The sequence below is a fragment of the Photinus pyralis genome, unplaced genomic scaffold, assembly GCF_008802855.1.
Source record: "Photinus pyralis isolate 1611_PpyrPB1 unplaced genomic scaffold, Ppyr1.3 Ppyr1.4_LG2, whole genome shotgun sequence".
Classification (NCBI taxonomy): domain Eukaryota; kingdom Metazoa; phylum Arthropoda; class Insecta; order Coleoptera; family Lampyridae; genus Photinus; species Photinus pyralis.
The window spans coordinates 8,729,680-8,738,014 of record NW_022170403.1 but is presented as its reverse complement, the minus strand read 5'-3'; the positions used below and the strand labels follow the sequence as shown (position 1 = coordinate 8,738,014).

Sequence of the window (8,335 nt, the reverse complement as noted above, 5' to 3'; positions counted from 1 at the left end):
TGTATTTTTATCATTTATTTATTTTTATGGATAACTAGATGGAAATGAAAATACTTGAAAGACCTTGATTATTTGAAGTATTTTGGGTATGATGCAATAATAACTTTTGTAGAGAATTTAATAAGCTGCCATACGGTATCATAACATACAGGTTGTTCCGTATAAGGAAGTTACATTTTTTTTATCATCTGAAAAATGCGATATTGTTTTTTTTATTACAGATTTGGATTCAGTAGACAAAAGAACACAATTTTGGTAATTTAATAGTCTTTCTAACTCTACAACTAAGAAAGTAGTGCCGACTTAATTTGAAACAGACTGTATACCGGTTTTTTTTAAAGAAAACAGCATTGGTGTTATGCGGTTGCAATGCCTATAGGCCATAAATCCTCATAATGTTAATAGGTCATGCCATACACGGAATGCGGTTATGTGGTTATTGGTTAATGCAATAAAAGAGAAAAATTACGTTTCAAGCGTGTCTAATAGCTCGGTGTGGTTCTAAAGGAATTGATATTCTTAACTTGTGAGCGGGCAGTAGGGCAATGAAACTCGGTAAAGTGGGTACAAAAAATGTACACCGTCAATGAAGTTCGAATTCCACAGTACTACAAGGTAATTAAGTTACATATAAAACAATTTGCCCGTAGCCTTTATATTTCACGAAACTTGCGTGTGTGTAATTGTCTCGAAATAAATGTTTTCCTAAAATATAGCCCTGTGCAAAATTATGTTATAATGTTAGCTTAATTACTATTAATTGAAATTCCGCTGCTCAAAATTATGCGTTCGGCTAACGTCAATTATTTGTAATTGAAATTAAGTTTGCTCAATATGCGAGCAGCTAACGTAAATTATGTTAAAATAGCGCGATTCCACGCATGCTCATGTTGCAAAATTATTTTCTAATTACAGGTATAACTGGTTAGACATCTTTAACCAACAAAAATATCAGATGGATCAAGTTGTATCTACAATTACTTGCACAGTGCTCAAGGAAAAGTAAAAATTGCTTGTGGATTACTTTTGTCCAACCATTGCCGCTTTTGCATGGACCGCCTTTTTTGTATTGACCACCGATTCAGCAGCACCCGCCTTTTAAACCCTATCGCAATACAACACAATACAAATTCGAATACTCTTGTAATTCTAAAGCAATCACTCGTTACAAAATGAAGGCCAAGAGAGCCGCTTTTTTTCAGAAACATGTGCCGAGTGCATATAATATAGTACATGATGGGTTACTGTTACCTGGAACAACTAGAAAACTAAAAAAATAACCAAATATCAAAGCTTTGTTTTAAAGGCGTCCATTAGTCAGTAGCCTCGTCTATTTTTCGCATCTAACTTTTATCCGCATCGTTTGGTTCCGATTCTTTCAAATGCCTAATAACAATTGTAGATACCGCTCACCAAAACACTGGGAATTCAAGACTATCCCAAACTACGGAAAAAGTACAATGATAGGTAGTTATTTACATACAAGTCCAGAAAATGATACATTACTGGCGAGGAAATATTGAAGTGCGGGGCCCCTTTAGGGGGCCGAGTACTTTGTTTTCCGAGTCAGGGTATGTCACTTTACTGACGAGTACTTATTAAATTTTACCCGAAATCGTATTTTAACATAAAATTTCAATTTTTATATAGAACTTTTAATTAATGTCAATCTATCAGTGATCACAAGAGTCATTATAAACATTTGGAAAAGTCACAAATGCGGCCGGTAAAGTAACGGTGCGGCCGGTAAAGTGACAAGTGGCAGGAAACGTAGCTTGCGTAGTCTGTACTGCCTCTGTCATTGAAACTAACATTTGCTGACAGAAAGTAGGCTAGAAAATTAAGGTTTCAGGGCGATTTTGGGTAAAAATGTTAGTAACAATAATAATAAAAATGACTTGCGAAGATGTGCCAACTTTAGCATTTGGAGGTGGCAATTCAAGATGCGCTAAAGTACTTTGAGTTGGACAAGCGTAGAAACGTATGTGGTTGCTAAAAAAACATGAATTTCTTTTGTTGGGCATCGGTGTAATGAATTTGGGCAATTTCCGTAGAAATTGGTGAATAAATATCAATTTTGATGTCCCTTGGTCAAAATCTATATGATATTATGCTGCGTCGATGAAGCTTTCATCTGGTCGTATGCAACGTATTATCTTGACTCTACTCAGAAATCCTTATTGATATAAAATAAAAACAACCACAAAAGAACGCTTTAATTAAAAATATTGGGCATTGTTTGCAACTTTTTTGTCGTGTGATATAACCGGTTTTGGACCAGTGCGGTAATAGCAGGAACAAACCTCAGCAGCACACCGAGAAGAATAATCCTTAGTCGATGCATATGCCTATACCTTATATACGAGTAATTAAATTCCGCGATAATTAAAGCCAGCGACGCGACGTACCTACGCAATATCCTGTATTAATAAATACTTTGATGTAGTAGTTAATTCTGCTTTTGACATTTTTCTCGTTATGTCTTCGTATCAGGCTCGAAATCCCGAAGAGTTTATTACCGCATACCTTCACGTGCTCATTGCACTCATCTTATAATGCTGGCGTCTGGATGTTCCCGTTTTTACGGAGACGAGGGTGTTTATTGAATTCAAACGCTCCCGCATTCGAATTCTTGGCATACGAGCGGTTTCGATAAGCAGAGATGAAGGATAAATGACTTATTTTGTTGGCAGGTACGGCGAATAATGAGAAAGATTCAATTAAAAGTTTTCAGGCGATATGGTGCGCTAAATCGTTATTTTTATTAATTAATTGTTTTGCAAGGTGTGTACCGACGCGATAATTTTTAACGCCATTCTGTTTTAGTTTAAAAACTGACAGAGAACAAATTAAGTTCCAACTTAAACGTTTGATAGATAGGGTAGTGAGCAGTAGATTATGTTTTATATTTCACTGAATTATTAAACAAGTTAAAAAGTAATCGTAAACGATTTACAAAAAGCGCATTTCCACTAATGCAAGTCTTGCATTCATTTCCCATTTGTAAGATGCAACTTCTGTTAAAATCGAAACAATCTGGCCACAAATATAAAAGATAGCGTTACATAGGTGCAATCCATTTTTGACGTGATACTTCAATTTCAGTTTATAAGAAGAATGTCATTTCAATGCTGGCCCTGCGCATGCGCAAACCTAAATTTTGAAACTAACGTTAGTAGTCCAGGAAATAGAGACTGAAAATGGACCATTTCCTGCAAAACGAGAAGTAGTTCCAATTTTTTTTGCATGTCATGAAAGACTATCTGGTGGTTAAGAATCCAAGTTTTCGACCTCGCACCCCCTGTGCTTCCCCCGTACCACCCTTAAAACCAAAGAAATTTGGTTGGTTTTTTAGTTTTTCAATCATATCTTTTTATAAGTTCATTTTACAAAAAAATATTGTTATCAGAAATTGTAGACTATAAAATCGTGGCATAAATACCCTTACGCTGCACCCTTACCAAATAGGGATGCATAATAATTCAACTTTCAACCCTTGCTAGTGGGGATATTTGAATCACTGTGAGATTGTAGGGCTTTCTAATATACGTTTGAAACAAAAAATTATCTCACTTCAGTTCAGCTTCATCCTTCATGCCCTTCATCCTCCCCCCCCCCTCCCCCCAACCGAGCTGAGAATAGATATTTAAGAGGAATAGAAAATATTATGTAATAAGCGTTGTATTCTCTGACTAACTTCACAATCGCCACAAGAGCGTTTAAATATCTATTTCTTCCGCGCAGGGGGGGGGGGGAAACTGAACTGAAGTGAGCCAATTTTTTCATTTCAAAAGTATATTAGAAAGGGCTATAATCTCACAGTAATTCAAATATCCTCACTAGCAAGGGTTGCAAATTTCATTATTATGCATCCCCTTTGGTAAGGGTGCAGGGTAGGGGGATTTATACCACGATAAATTCAAGATATTTTCTCATAAAACTCTTAATTATAGTGTAAAAGTATGAAATTTGATTAAAACACCTACATAGAAATTTCAGAATTCTTAAAAATATAACCAACTCTCAAGCTCTATATCTTTTTTAATAAACATTTCACAAAAAAGTAGTGTATATCAAAGTTGTGTAGAATTTTATGGTTTACAATTTCTGATAACAATATTTTTGTCTAAAGTGAACTATTAAAAAGATATTCTTGAAAAACTAAGAAACCAACCAAATTTCAGGGGTTTTGGGGGTGGTACGGGGGAAGCACAAGGGGTGGGAGGTCGAAAACTTAGATTCTTAACCACCAGATGACTGTCTATGACATGCAAAAGAAATTGGAACTACTTCTCATTTTGCATGCTAAAACCCTCTATTCCCTGGACTATAGATTTTCCTTTGTTCCAAGTGGCTATGTATCAAATGTCATTTAAATGCTTCCATAAATAAAAAAGTGGGCACTGCACATGCGCAAAACCAAATTTTAAAACTGGCGTTAAATTTTCCTTTATTCCAAGTGCCTATGAATCAAATTTCATTTAAATACTGTTAGGTATAATTAAAAAAGTTTGCAATTTGGTTTATAAATGGTCGAGATGGGAAAAGGGCACCTGTGAATTTTGAATCAATTCCACTCAACTTTTGGCATTGCGTATTAGGATGGCTGAAGCTATGACCATATTGAATTTCATGCAATTCAGTTCATAACTAACGGAGATGTCAAAGCGATCGGACATCTAAACAAAGTTATCGTTCATACGGACAGATACATAGACAGACAGACAACGGAACTGACGGACATACTAAGAGACAGACAGACAGACAGCAATACAAAATTGTAAACGATCTCTAAGATCGTTAATAAACGGCAAAAGTGTAAAATTATGGAACATGTATAAAACGGTTTTTTGGTTTTTTTACAGTAACTTTTTTAGTAATAAACGCAGAAATTCCTTCCTTGGTGCAAGCCTCGACACCATGACGAAAATAGCGAAAAAAGTAGAACAATAGCTCTTAAGATAAAGAACTAGTAGCATCTCAACGAACGAGCGGACGGACGAACGGACGGACAAAGTGGCCACAATAGCGCGTTTTTTATTTTTGTAGAAATGCGCTAAAATGCGTTCGCCTTAACAGGAATTACTAATTTAATAAAAACTAAAGACAACTATGCCTTTTCAACCAAAATAGTTATCGATTGGTTTTGAAACCAAGTTAGTTATTTTATCGCACGTGATGCTACCATATACAAGGTGTAGCACCTAAAACCCCTCTGATCATAATTCCTTTACCATAAAAGATACCGAAAAAAATTGTACACAATACCGTCATATTATATTTTTGATCTGCACCAGGAGCGTGCTGTATTCCAGTGGCGTATCAAATTTGCGTTTTTTTAAATGGAACACCCCATATTTTATTACTGATTTGGAATGTACTTGAAAAATACTTATTTTTTTATGTTACATGTTTAACGATTTCGCTGTTATAACCTTTTTTCGTCAAAATTTTAGTTTTTCGAAATTGCTTTGCGAGAAACTAAATCGGGTAGGCGGCTAAGTTTTGAACTGAGACGTAGGTTAAGACCTCTTCCATAGTCACATAATTTTTTTTAGGTATTTTATCCAAAAAAATTAAATGTTTGATTGACCTTCACCAAATGTCATAGTTTTTAAAAATTGATGACACCCCCCTAAACACATTATAATTCTGGGTAGGCAAAACTACAACTTTTCCACTAATATAAAGAAAACCACCATTCCATAAGAAAATTTCAGAAAAAAACCAAGTCGAAACGCCAACTTGTAAAAAAATCTTTATTTTCCGAACCTAGTTCCGAACCCTATTAATACTGCCATGATGAAACAAAAGATGTTCAATTCTCACAATTAATCAACGTTGCAAAAATGTCCCAAATTCAAGCAGGGATGGTTGATATAGTGTTTATTCTTAGAGACGGTTACCGGAATGTTTTGCTGGCGTCATTAGTGTGTACGCTGGGAGATATCCCGAGCCTGACAGAACCAGAGACTTGAACAAGTCTCTGGACAGAACGCATTCAGATACACGCGTGTTTCAAAAGGTGTTGTATAGATTTACAGCTACTGGGAGTGTAAAACGAGCAATGCGAGTTAAACGGACGCCGGTTTTGGCGGAAGACAATGAATTGAAAGTTCTCGGGGCAGCTGTTGACAATCGCCATATTAGTGTGCGTGAAATTAGTACTCCCAGTAGTTATAAATTTATAATTTATCCAACACCTTTTGAAACGCCTGTGGATCTGGATGTGTTCTGTCAGGATCTCCCAGCGTAGATACTCATGTAACCCCAAACAAGCAATTATTTTTTCGGTAAAGTACCTAAAAAAAATAAAGTTACTTAAAAAAATAAGTACTCACTCAAGTACTCTCCAAATCAGTAAAAAAAATGGGGTGTACCATTTTAAAAAAATGCAAGTTTGATACGCCACTGGAATACAACACGCCACTGGTGTTCAAAAATAGTTTAAAAACATGTTACACCCTATATTCAGGTTCAAGAAACATTTGTATCGTTCCGAGGAGGTTGGAATTTTGTAAATACCTCCATTCGTATACGTCTTGCACAAAAACTATGCCAAAATTCCGCGAGATAATCACAGAAAAATCCACCAAGATGTTCTCCCTTCTCCAAAACCCCATTTTGTAAGATTTCTTTTCTTTCTTTAAATGAAAGGCATCTATCAATTCCTCAAACACTACACCTGTGATGATTAGTGGTTAATTAAAGTCTTTATTTTGAAAAATTTGAGGTACGCTGTCATTATCCAAGATGTCCAATTTAATAATAATATATTATGCAATGAGCATTCAATGACTGGTATTAAGACACGAGAATGAGAATTGCGAAACGAGTGTCTTAATAACCATTAAATGAGAATTTCATACACTATTTTTTCTACGACTATGATCTATCAAGAGGTGTTGAGGTCTTGCCACACTCAATTCTTACACTTGTACCGCGTTCATTGTTTAGCGCATTTCCACAGAAATAAAAAAATGCGCTATTGTGGCCACTTTGTCCGTCCGTCTGTCCGTCCGAGCATTCGGTGGGACGCCACTAGTTCTTTATCTTAAGAGCTATTGTTTTACTTTTTTCGCTATTTGGTTCGTTATGGTGTCGAGGCTTGCACCAAGGAAAGAATTTTTTCTGCGTTTATTGCTAAAAAAGTTATGGTAAAAAAACAAAAAACCATTTTTTACATGTTCCATAATTTTACACTTTTGACGTTTATTAACGATCCTAGAGATCGTTTATAATTTTGTATTGCTGTCTGTCGTCCGTCTGTTGGTATGTCCGTCTGTTGCTTTGTCTGTCTGTCCATCTATCTGTCCGTGTGAACGATAACTTTGTTTAGAAATATCCGATCGCTTTGATATCTCCGTTAGTTATGACCTCAACTGCATGAAATTCAATATGGGCATAGCTTTAGCCATATAATACGCAATGCCCAAAGTTGAATCGAATCGATTCAAAATTCACATTGCCCTTTTCACATCTCGACCATTTATAAACCGAATTTTATTTATAAAAGTATTTAAATGAAATTTGATACATAGGCGCTTGGAATAAAGAAAAATCAAACGCCATTTTTTTTTATTTATGTGGAAATGCGCTAAAAACGAATAAATTTCTCTATAAATGAAACAGTGATTTGTTTGTAGTTCAAACAACAGATATGATATTACACTAACACTTTATAAATCTCATAATTAATATAAAAAATGTTTTTACTAAGTATTAATTAAATCAATCTGAGCAAATTAGGAGAAAGAAAATCGTAAAGAGTAAAAGTAAAATATAATTTTGGTTGGGGTATAAAATGACTTTAATTGGTTGGGCGATTTCGAGGAGCCCATAGGCGCAAAATATGTAGATCCGGTCCTGTTTGCCGCCCTTTTTTTCCGCCTTACACCATGTCGACTTCTAGGTAATAAAGCGAGTTGAGATGCTTCAAACGTAGGGTAGGAATGCTTTTGAATTGAATATTTTCAAATTTATATTTCTTAATTTCGTTTTTGGTTAAAATCTCACCACATTTCCACTAGAGGGTATTGACAGTGCAAGTAAAACTAGTCACTAAAGAAAGGTGCTAAGTATATGATATTTACCAAACTATGGAGTCCGAATTTATAAAAGTACGTCATCGCCATGGATTTAATTTAACCGCTCAAAAAAGTTAGCTGTACTTTGTTTTACCCCTATATTCTCATTCCAAATTTAATCGGTATTGATTTTAATATACGGCACCGTTAAGAACAGCCAAATTGGAATTCGCATTGTGAAAATGTACAAAAGAAAAAAATGGAGGATTGAGGGAATCGTTCATTCGAATATATATGATAAAACTGCA

General features: G+C 35.2%; 1 long non-coding RNA gene across 1 annotated transcript; it reads left to right on the top strand.

The window, feature by feature from the left end:
• The first annotated feature begins 504 nt into the window (after positions 1-504).
• LOC116164471 lies at positions 505-2,458 on the top strand. The gene is made up of 2 exons (XR_004143908.1): positions 505-615; positions 916-2,458. It is a non-coding gene; the product is annotated as an uncharacterized LOC116164471 (long non-coding RNA).
• The last annotated feature ends 5,877 nt before the right edge of the window (positions 2,459-8,335 follow it).